Source organism: Otolemur garnettii, unplaced genomic scaffold, assembly GCF_000181295.1.
Source record: "Otolemur garnettii isolate 467f Iridium unplaced genomic scaffold, OtoGar3 scaffold00055, whole genome shotgun sequence".
Taxonomy (NCBI): Eukaryota; Metazoa; Chordata; class Mammalia; order Primates; family Galagidae; genus Otolemur; species Otolemur garnettii.
Genome location: NW_003852450.1, coordinates 550623 through 563296, shown reverse-complemented (window position 1 = coordinate 563296; position 12674 = coordinate 550623).

Below are 12674 nucleotides of genomic sequence, written 5' to 3'. Positions count from 1 at the left end.
TTTTTTTTTTTTGAGACAGAGTCTCACTTTGTCACCCTTGGTAGAGTGCCATGGCCTCACAGCTCACAGCAACCTCAAACTCTTGGGCTTAAGTGATTCTCCTCCCTCAGCCTCCCAAGTAGCTATTTTTTTTCTTTAATTATAGTTGTCATTGTTGTTTAGCAGGCATGGGCCAGGCTCGAACTCTCCAGCCCCAGTGGATTGGCCAGCACCCTATCCACTTAGTTATGGACGCCGCCCAGGAAAGACTTTCTTAAATAATTTTATTAAATTGTTTTTTTAGATACCAACATTTCTAAGAAACATGGGAAAGGTGGAGGAGATGCGAAGAAATGTCCAAAGGAGTGGGGAGTAATATGCCCAAGGAAAGATCAAAAGGTTTCTCCTATGGAAGGAATTTTGGAAGGGCTTAATGATGGGCTTTAGCTATATGAAGGTAAATTACAGACAAAACCACCCTCTGCGGCCCCTTTCTCCCTCATCTGAAATCCTATCGTGCACACTGTCTGGGACATTCTTTCAGCCATTCATCACATCTTGCTTCGTAATGTGTCTTCTACTGAAAAGCCATTTGACTTTGGCATGAAGCTTCTCTCTTCTTCCCAGCTGGGAACGCTGCTCCTTGAGAGCAGGGACCAGTTCCTATTTCTCTTTCTATCTCTTTCAGTTCTGAACACCAGACTTTACACAGACTGGATACTCAAAGATCACAATAAATACAATTTTTTTTCAGTCATTAATACTAAGGAAAAGTAAGAGCATCTCAACTATCAGGGAATCTAGGTAGATGTAAGAACACAAAACCCTGGTTGGAAAGAGTCTGGGGGGTGGTGTGATGAGGGATGAGGAGGGTACTCTGGGGAGTGTAGTCTTACGGTACTGAGTACGAACCTGAGTGTAAGTACAAAATCACCACTTCCCAGATGCACTATTATAGTCAAGATAAAATTTAACTTTGAAACCTCGGTTTCCACAGGAATAAAATTGAAGTAATAACCACTACCATCGCTAACTGCTCAGAGATTGAGTCCAGTGAATGTGTGTGAAGAAGCTGCCCACAGTAACCACACAAGCACATGGACTTTGGAGTCAGCAGCTTAGATCTGAATCATGGCTCTGTCCCTTACAGAGTGTGAGACTGGAGCAAGCCTCAGTTTCCCAATCTGGAAAAGGAGGATAGCAACACCTACTTCACAGGGTTCTTGTGCATGTCACATGAAGCCACGCTTGTGAGATGCTTAGTGTGGCCTTTGGCAGGTGTTCAATAAACACAAAATAATCTAAGTTCTTTTCATAGAAATTCCTCTTTTTTTTACTCATTGAAATCTCTCAAAAGAAGAAGAGGATCCCATCTCTCTGCATATGTTTCTTACTTAGAGCAAGAGGGTAGATGACATTGTGTTTAACATCCGTTCCAAATTGAGGTGGATTCTCAGCTGCTATAAAAATACCTTAAAGTAGCAAATCGAAAGTGCATTACAGAACTCTTCTGTATAACTAGAAGTAAATAAAAGTAAAATCTAGGTCTGGCTTGTGGGTCTAGACTGCTAGAGAAAGTAGGGGCTGGTTATAGACAATGTGTTGTATCCCCTGGAATGGTCTCCATTGGGGAAGCTTGGTAGTTTTACATGACACTTTTTATTTACATTTGTATAAACGACAGAAGTAATGTCTGAGATTGGCTTTTTTCATCTGTGGTCTGGCATGATGTCTTGAAAAAACAGGCACTAAATTATTATTTCATTAAAGTGTGTAGGATTACACGGCCTATGGGGCACAGCGGATCATGCCTTAAAGCAGAGTCACCAAGCAAGCAAGAGAGATAAGGCAGGGCCACAGAGAGACAGGTGGCTGGAAAGGCAAAAATAATACAAGGGCAAAGAAACACAAACAGATCGAAAGATAGAAATAGAAACAGAGAAAATAAAGAGACACAGCAGAGGAAAGTAGCTACTACTTATATGTGAAAGTATGCAATCCCCTTCTAAATGTAAGGACCTTCTCTTCATTTCGCTTCAATTTTATTTGCCAAAATGTTTTTAAACACTATCTTACCTGTGCACGAGTCTCAACATACACTTCTGAGAGAGAACATGAGAACTCCTTGGTTATTTTAGAGTCTTTGCCTGAAACCCGTTAGAGTGATAATTACACTCACTGTATTTGTCTCAAAAGACGCAGTGTGCTACTGTGTCAGCCTGCAAGGTCATAGTCCTCATCATAAACAAACCTGTTTATGACAATTGCTGAAATGCAATCACTTTCTCTCAAAGGTCCATCGCTTCATTAATGAATTTGTAATCTCAAGCACACCTGTTTATCTGATTTATAGACGTTTCTGCCTCCTCACCAGACCTCTATACATTCCCACCCCAGTCTCAGCGATCATCTTGCTTGTCTGATAATGAGACTAAGTCTGGCTCATCATCATTTTCCAATTCTACACCCCGAAAACCACAATACCCTCTCTGGAGCACTGGCCATCATGCTCCCTTGCCTTCAAATATTTCTAAAACACACAACTATTCATGGCCACCCTCAAGTGTCCAAGCACAGGATTGGGGCTCTCTGAGGAAGGGTATGGTAAATCAATTCCCATAATTAACTGTATATGCTACTTTATTCTGTGGCCAGCAAAAATAAAGAATGTGCACAAAAATTACATCTTTGGCTGTTACACTTAGGTAAGCTAACCATGTACCCATTCTTTTAACAAATGGTTGCCCTGTCTCACCCCAATTTAAGTCACTGCCATTATTATCTTTCTCAGGACTATCACAGTCAGATGTTCCTGAATCCACTTTTGCCCTAATCTGATCAGTCCTCCACTCAGCAGTCTAATTGATCTTAAAAATGTCGCCACCTGATGTCACTGACTTACATACTTTCAGTGGTTTCCCATCACCAGTAGCCATTTGGTTCATCTGGGACCATTATATGTCCTGTTCTTTCTGCTTGAAATGTTTTTCCATCCACTGTTCACCCAGGGAACTTGTGATTACCGTTCAGAACTCTGCTGACTAACTAAGCACCTAGTCCCTGTTTATTCCTTTCTACATTCATCTCAATCTGAAATTATATATATACTCGCACATTTATTTATTTACTATCTATTTTTCCAACCATAATAGAGGTGCTGTGAGGACAAGGAATGTGTCTATTTGTTCGCTGTATGTACCCAGAGCTGATCGCAGTACTTGGAACTAGCAGATATTTAATAAGTATTTATAGAAAGGATTAATAAGGAAACAAATGCAACCATTAATAATTAGGGCTCCAGAAACACTAACTAGGATAAATATAACAAATGTTCAGGACATAACATCTGGTAAATAAGCATCAGATGAAAAGTCGTATGTAGACTATGATCACAAATTTGGAATATGTGTGTGTATGCATAAATACCTATCTTAGAAAAAAGACTGGACAGAAGATCAAATATAGCTATTTTTTGCTTTCTAGTAGATAATAAGCAGTTTTGTTTATTTAATTTACCTTTGCTTTATATTTCCAAATTTTCTGTGCTAAGCATGTATATTTTAGTGGAAATACCATTATTTAATCAGCTATAATCCTTCCACAATCTCCAGTTCCCTCCTACAAGGCTCAGTCCTTCATTAGCTCCTTTTCCCCAAACACCATCTGTTCTTTTCTGGCTTTCCTCTTTGGCTCCTGCTAATCTCTTGCCTGGAATAGCCTCTCTCCCCATCCACCAGAACACACCTCTTGCAGAGACTGCTTGTGCCAACCAGACTTCCGGCCCCCATGTGTGTTGTGAGGCCTGGTATTGAACTCTGACCAGTAGAAGTGATGAATGCTACTTCTAGACCTGGGTATAAAATTGTCCTACAGAATCTGCCAGCCCTCTTTTTCCCTTTGGTGATCTTGGAGGCCAAGCATTACAGGTGGTACACCTACAGGATCCTATGCTTTATTACATGGGGGAAGATTGACCAGGAAGAACCCCTCTATTCCCATCAAAATGTGACATAAGCAATAAATACATATTTATTTGTTAAGCCTATATTATTTGGGGTTTGATTGTTGCTACAGTTAACATGCATTACTCAGAACAATATATCTGTCCATCCTTCAGGGTTCAGATCAGTATCACCTTTCCCAAGAAACCTTTCCCTCAAAACATTCATTCTTGCATACATCTGACACTAGATATGAGTCATTTATGTTTCCTATCTGTGCATTTTAGCTTTATAATTACATTCTAAGCTCTTAGGAAAACTGTTCTGTAGTCTGTTAAGTCTTTTACATTATCTACACCTGGTCATTTAGGTGAACAATAAAGAAAGGAAAGGAAGAGGGGACTGGTCGTATGACACTGGGGAACAATCCATTCTCACCGATCAGTTATGCAGCCCAGGGTAAGTAATTATTATTGGCATAGGAAAGTGTATGAAAAATAGGAAACAGAGGCAGAAATATCAGAGAGCAAGCAGCAGGATGGAAAATATGATAGCAATGGATTTTATGATTTGCAAGAAATTTTGGTTGTCTCTGGGGAAAACAGACTCAGTGAAGTGAATATTTATTGAACATGCTTTTCATGACATGTGTTGTAGTAGAATTTTTGTATACATCAATCCTCATAAAAATAGTACAAAATTAGGCTTTTCTACACTGGTTGTATAGACAAGAAAATAAAACTAGAATATTTGAGAGACTTTCCCAAGGTCACACAGCTAGTAAACAGCAAAACTTATTTGTAAGACTAAACAAGGTCCTTATTTGACCATGTGGGCAGCAGATATTTATTGAACACTGACTACATACCAAGTACTTTTCTAGGCACTAAGAACCAACCCAGAAAAAATTTCCCTTTTATAAAGGCTTCATTCTAGGACAAAACAAAAAATAGTATGCAAAGCAAATAAATGCATTTTTAAAATATTATGTCAAGAGCTGGTAAGTGGTTAGGTGAGAAATAAAGTTTAGAAGAAGTGAGAAAGTGGGAGGTATAGGGGAATGGAGATAACAGTTTTAAATAAGGTGGGATGGGAAGATGTGAAACCCTGAAATGTGAGTAACTTGTTTAACTAGATGAGGGGGTGAACTGGGTAGGTAACAAGGGCAAAACTACTGAGGGGGAAATCTGTGGGCTTCAACTGTGGAATAATGAGGAGGTCAGTGTGCTTGGAGTGAGATGGACAAGTGGGAGGGGAAGAGGAGATGATGAGTTCTTAGAGATTACGTGGACTCATACCATGCCAGTGCTGTATGTTTTAACTGAGTGAGTTCTAAAGATATTGGTCTGTTTTCAAATAAATAAATAAATAAATAACCAACCTGACTCAAATCTTTAAAGAATCACTTGGACTCTGCTGTTGTGATTAAACTTCAGAAGAGGAAAAGGCCAAAAGCAGAAGACTGGTTAGCAGACTACAGTAGTAACCCAGGTAAGCTGCAATAGAAATGTGGACCAGCCTTGTTGTTGACTTTGTACAGAGTTAGAGAATTGTAGCTTAAAAGATTTATTAGTGGATATATTATAGTATGTCAATAAAAGATAGGCATATGGATAGCTCCAAGGTTTTTAGACTGAATAATTGGAAGGAGTTATTATTTACTGAAAGGGAGAGACTAAGGCAAGAGCAAGTTGGGTAAGAATTTAGGTGTTTGGGTTTGGGCATCAGAGATTTGATATATCTTTTTGTTATTCAAATGGAGCCATTGAGTAGGAGTTGAATATTTGATTTCAGATATCAAGGACAGGTTTATACTGAAGATATAAATTCAGCTGCCCAGTACATAAATGGTGCTTAAAACCACAGGGCTGATTAAAAGCCTGTGTATAGATACAGAGTAGAAGTTGGACTTGCGTGTGATTAGGAGAACAGAAGGATGACAAATCGAGCCCAGTGCATTTACAGTCTTAGAGTTCGTGCAATAACAGAGACTAGGAAAAAGTGCTCAATGAGTAGAAGATGGCCGGAAAATCATAGTGTCCCTGTATCCAAAGGAGGAATATGTATCACAGAAAATAAAGAGATCTACCATCAAATGCAGCTAATGGTCAAAGAAGATGACCAAAGAGTTAACCATTTACTTAGTGCCATCAATGTCATGTTGGCACTTGCAAGAGGAATGTTGATGGAGTGGTAGGAACGAAAGCCTGATTGACATTGATTTAAAAATTAATATGAGAAAAAATATCAGACCCAATGGTATAAGTGACCATTTTGAGGAGTCCCCTTTTACTATCAGTAGGGCAAAGATACAGGTGGGAGATGGCTGTTGGGACAGCAGGTTGGTAAATTTGTCTTCCAAGTGATTTAATTTCTTAAAGAAATAGGAAGTAAGATAATCATCTGAGTGTGAGGATGGAGGTGGGCACTGGCGGGTGAAGGAAAGAGAAGGTAGTATGAACGTTAGAGGACAGTGTGGGTACATGCATAGAGTTGACAGGAATTTGGATTTAACCAAGAAATGGGGTGTTTCCAGGTTAGTGCACTTTGACTAGGTACAGGCAACATAATTGATAAAATATACTAGGGGGTGATTATAATGATAGCTAAGGATGAAAATGAAGACTTGAAGAGAATGAATGAAAAGAAAATGTGGTGATAGCAATGTATTACAGGTCCAGTTGTGGTGGAGAATTGTTGTGCCCACGTAACAGAGGTCGTGAGAAAGACAGGGAGGTTGGAAAGTGAGATATTAGGAGAAAATATATTTATGAGAAACAGAGGAACATCAGGTGCATTGTTGGAACCCAAGATCATCAGAGAAAGAGCAGTCAGGGGTGTCCAACCCATAGTCCATGGGCCACATGTGGATCATGTGAGAAATTTTTGCTTATCAGTAATGGCAAATATCATGAAAATTATGTATAGATATTTTTTTTGCTCCTCACCTTTTATAAGTGTTTGTGTATTTAATGTGTTGTCCAAGACAACTCTTCTTTTTTGACCCAGCAAAGCCAGAAGGTTGGACTTGGCCACCCTTCTCATTAATGCTGATGGTTTCCTGTATCTCTGTGCCTGAGGGTGTTTTCTGTCCACAGGTCTTTCCTTTGTCTATAGGGGGTGAGAGATTAATGTCTCAGGAGCAACTCTTAAACAATTAAAGAAGTAGTATTTATTTATACTACTATAAAGGCAGAAAGTAATCATATTAGCAACAATTTTTCATATCACCTCAAGAACTGTTTCTAAATGCAGATCCTGAATAGAAACCCAACTTTACATTAGGCAGTGATCACCTATATATAGTATACAATAATACTTGCAGACAATAGTGATTACACCTTCTGGGTTTTCCTATATAATGACTACAATACCAAGAGTACATAGAAAATGAAGAAAAAGAGCATCTACCAAAATGTTCCTATCCTACTATAAAAAAGTAGTAGAAAGTGTTTATACAATTATTTATACAGTAGTATTTGTCACATAGATGTATATTTTGATTTCAAAATATAAACATTCGTGTGTGCAAAGTGCAAAGTTCTTGACATTAGGCAGAAGATGATGTGCTGGAAGCTCTGCCATTTATTATGATCATCGAAATAAATAGCTTGGACCCTAAGAAACTTAAGGGGAGAGTGATCAGCAGAGACAGTATATAAATACCACAACTGCCTTGCCCCTCTGGCATACGGTTCTGAAACATGTTCTACAATCCCTCAGAAGGTCCTTAGTGAGAATGTGCCTCAGTTCCTGCACCAGAAACCTATTCATTAATTCACCTGTTACTGGCTTTTTTCCCTTTGTCTCCCTTTTCTAACTGAGCTTGCCAAATAAATCACTTACATCCAAATGCTTGTCTCAGGTCTGCTCGGAGGAAACTCATTTTAAGATAGTTGGGATTTGAAAGAATCAGCTTTGTAGACTTTGGAATTGCCAAGGAATAATAAACAATCCCCAATTTTATATAAGGTTGGTATTATTTGCAGCTCTACTCTCTTAGAAGCAAAAATCTTGTTTATGAGTATGTTTGTGGGGGAGGGGATAAACCTCTAATATAGCAACTAGTATATCAACTCTTGGACATTGTTTGAATACAGCATAGAATAATTTACAATGAAACATGACATAACTTTTAATAATGATTATAGCTATAGATACAACATAGCTACAAAACAATGTTCATGCTATATCTATATAACACCCCCATATATAGTTCTACAAATTCACAAATACGTGTATTGCACATGAATTTATACTTAGACATAAATTATATATATAAATTGCATTCCTAGATGATATCAACTTGCTATATCTGGGTGATAGGGCTATGAGTTGTTACATGTTCTTGGTGTGTTTTGTTTGGGACACATGTAGATAACACACACACACAGTCTTCTAATTTTTATTTAATAAGCATGTATGTTATTGAGTCATATAAGTTTAAAAAACAAAAACAGGTTCTTTTACCTCCAGTCCAGGAGAGGCTCTATATTGTGCCACCTAGGAACTCAGTAATCCCACATCTTTATACAACAGTGGGAGAAATGGTGGCGACCCTTGTCCCAATTTGACCTTGATTGAGTTTCCTAGGATGCCATTAAACTTTCAGGCATAAAACCAGGTAAACTGAGGTGGTCCGTCCTCCTAGAAAATGTTTATACTCTTTCCTCACTCCCTAAAATGTGGACAAATGACAAAATGAACACCTTGGAGTCCTGGACAGAAAGGTATGGTAGATGTGAAAGAGATAATTATTATTCATGAAGCATAATTTATTTTCTTCCTCTCCACCCCCCACTTTTTTTTTGCTGCAAAGATCCAGGGATGAAATCAACACATTTGGTTGATAATCCCTTTCCCATGTGCATGCTAGTTTGACTTTTCATTTTCATCTGCAGGGAGTCTTTAACAGCTGGTACTGTCAGGCCTTTGTACTCAGCTTCCAAACTATAAGAACCACACCAGGGCAGGAATAGTCTAAGAATGAAGTTGGAGGGGCTTAAGGACAAATAGCTCACCAGCATTGTAAGGCAGGAATTCATTGCCTCTCTCTCAGTCTCCCGCTCCCCTCCTCAGTCTCCCGCTCCTTCTCTCTCAGTCTCCTGCTCCCCTGCTTTCTCTCTCGTGTGTACCAGTCAGAGATCCCAGAATGAACAGCACCACACCACCGTGCCTGTTTGGTATGCACACCACGCAGACAGTCCAGACAGGAACCTCTCACTTCATTGCTCATTAGCGCTCTCTGTTAAATAATGTTTAATGTTATCTAAGGAGTTTAATGGCATAGTTAGTGGAATTATTACAAAGACAAAAGGAAAAAGAAAGTCATCCTTCTTGTGTTTTCCAGACCTGTCACAAGTTCGCTCATCCCAAGAACCGAGACCTTTAGCTACAGAAGCCCTGTACATTTTTGTTTAATTTATTCAAATTATATATACTGTATTTCTGTCCTAAAGCGATTTAAGTTGACTACATCTCCCTCTAAAGCAGAGTCCCTGGGCCCCACTCAAACACACACGTATGGAGACACAACTTCGGATAGGAGAGTATAAGGAAAGTCTAGATTCTAAGCTTTGCCACCCTTAGAAGAACTCAAAGCAAACAAAAAATACTAGGGCCTGAACCCTATTCCAGAACAAATCAATGGAAATTTCTAGGCATTGATATGTGTTTAAACATTTCACCAGATGATAGTGTTGTTTCTTCCAACCCCTTCTCATATCTCAAGTCAATACCTGTTGCATTCATTCATTCATTCACTCATTCATGTCTACTTTATTGGGTATCCTCTATGAGTCCAGCACTATTCCTTAAACTAAGGAAGACAGCAGAAAACTGGAAGATACAATTCTGAACCTCAGAGCTATCATTCACGATACACACACAGCTGGAGCACCCTGTAAAAGATGAAATCGGGGTCAGTGAAAGTAATCAGGGATACTTTACATGGGAGGCAATATTTAGCAGACTGAGAATTTACTTCTGAAAGCCAAGAGACCTGGGGCTGAGTCCTGAGTCCATATCAATCTCTGTAAACCCATACAAGTCATTTTCTCCTTTAAGTCTTTTTTTTTCTTTCTCATCTACAAAATATCCTACAGAAATGTGGACTCAGTGGCTCACATCTGAAATCCAGCACTCTGGGAGGCCAAGGCAGGTAGATGGCCTGAGCTCAGGAGTTCAAGATCAGCTTAAGCAAAGCGAGACCCCCATCTCTACTAAAAATAGGAAAACTAGCTAGGCATTGTGGCAATACCTCTAGTCCTAGCTACTTGGGAGGCTGAAGCAAGAAGATCACTTTAGACCAAGAGTTCAGTGTTTCTGTGAGATGGGTTTCTGTGGTGTTTCTGTGAGGCACCTCAGAACTCTACCCAGGGTGACAGAATGAGACTCTGTCTCAAAAAGAAAAAATAATAATAATCCTATATAGTTCATATATAACAATGTAGATAATATGTGGGGACAAGCTTCTGTAATCTTTCAAGTGCTGCCAGATGTTCTAATCGTCAGTGATTGTGTACATAGGGCTATATTTCCTATAATATATTCCTAACCTAGTTTTACAAACTTATAGTCTAGTCTCTAACTCCAAAACCTAGACCCCTTTCTTTCCTTATGTATTCATCTACAGTTGGACTGATACCATTTTCCTAAAACCTGCCATATGTATTCCTATCATCATCTGCTGATATCATCTCCTCCCGGGAGTATCTTTTGCCCCCAACTCCCTAAATCTTATTCTACTTTCCCAGGTTAATTTAGTGTCTAAATTGGACAACAAATGCTTCCTAAGGATGCTAACTCAAAATTGCCTTACTACTACTCCCCAGGGAGGTTATGGTCAATATTCTACCGCATCATAATATGCCTTGGTTGTTTTAGTTTTTCACATATATGTGTTACTCCACCAACTAATTTATAAATGCCTTGAAGAACATGCACCGCAGTTTGCACAGCTTTGCTCAATTTCAAAGAAAGGAAGGAAGAGAGGCAGGGAAAAAAAGATAGGAAGAACAGAGGATAAGGAGGGGAAAGGTAGGTAGGCAGGAGACTGGCAGAGAGATGAGGGGAAGCTAAAAAGAAGACTAGAAGGAAGAAGAAGTTTTCCTCTGTATGAACTGAGGTTCTTACATTCTTAACCCTTCATATAGCTGTTTTAGAACCCACACAACTTGAAGTACTGAACTCATAAACAGGAATGGCTACATGCTGCCCTCCGCATATAACAGCAATAACCTGCTTGCTCTAAACATATTTTATCTCTCCTTTTCCCATAAAAACCTTGCCTCCTCCTCCAGTTTTACATTTGAAGTTTCAATTGCACAGTGGCTAAATGAGTCTTATTTCTTTTACCTGTACTTCTCTCCCTTATTTTGAGAATGAGAAGGCAGAATCCTGACTATAGGTTCCTGACAAGAATATTTGAGATATTTGAACTTTGACCAATACTACTCTGAGTTTGATGAAGACCAAATTATTATATTTTTTCCTCTTATGTGCCAGATTTGTTATGCCTTTTATAAAAAAAAAATGTGTACATCAAAATTACAAATATTTTCTCCTATGCAGTCTTTCCTACAAGTTTTATAATTGTAGTATTTATATTTACATCTATGATCCACTTTGAATTCATTTATATATGTATTCTGTATATATGTATGATATATGTATGATTAGTTTTATCTGTATGATGTGACATAAGGGTTGGATTTGTTCCATGCTTGTTTGCTTTTTGCCTAGGGATATGTAGTTGCTCCAGCTCTATTTGTTGAAAGCATTATCCACTTTCTATTGGCATGCTCGGGCAACTTGGTTACAAATAAGTTGAAGATGTATCTTGTGGTCTATTTCTAGATTCTCTCTTCTATTTCATTGGTCAGTGTCTATGTTTTTATCACTATCACCCTGTTTTGACTACTGCAGCTTTCTAGTGAGTCTTAAAATCAGATACCGTGAGTACTGAAACTTTATTCTTTTGCAAAAGTGGTTTGATATTCTAGGCTTTTTTGTTTTATATCCACGTAAATTTTAAAATTAGGTTGTAAATTCCTACCTGAAAATCTTGGCAGAAATTCTGAATAAGATTGTTAAGTTTATGGGCAGTGCCTGTGGCTCAAGGAGTAGGGCACTGGCTCCATATACTGGAGGTGGCAGGTTCAAGCCTGGCTCCAGCCAAAAAAAAAAAAAAATGATTGTTAAGTTACAGATCAATACAGGAAGAACTGATATGTCTGAACAATACTGAGCTTTTTTTATCACAAACATAGTTTGTGTCTCCCTTTCTTGGGTGCTTTTCAGTTTTAATCAGCAACATGTAAGGTTTTATAGGGTGGAGTTCTTACACATTTTTTGAATATGCCTGTAAGTATTTCATCTCTGTATGCTATTATAAGTAAAACAGATTTTCCATTTTTTTGTAATTATTCATTGCTAGTATAGCAGAACCTCTATAAGTTGACCTCCAGAGGTCCAGTGGTTGTAACAAACTGGTCAGCATACAAAGGTGGTCAACATGGGAAAACAGGCCTACTGTACTGATACGTACATGTGGTGAATGTCTGTTCCATGAAAACTAGATCAACTTACGGAAGTGGTCAAGGTAGGGAGGCGGTCAACTATGAAGTCCTACTATATTTAGAAATAACACTGACTTTTGTATATTGTTCTTAAAACCTTTGTTAACCTATTAATGCTAGTAATATTTTTATAAATTCTTAAAAACTTCATGTCATTTGTGGATTAAAACAGCTT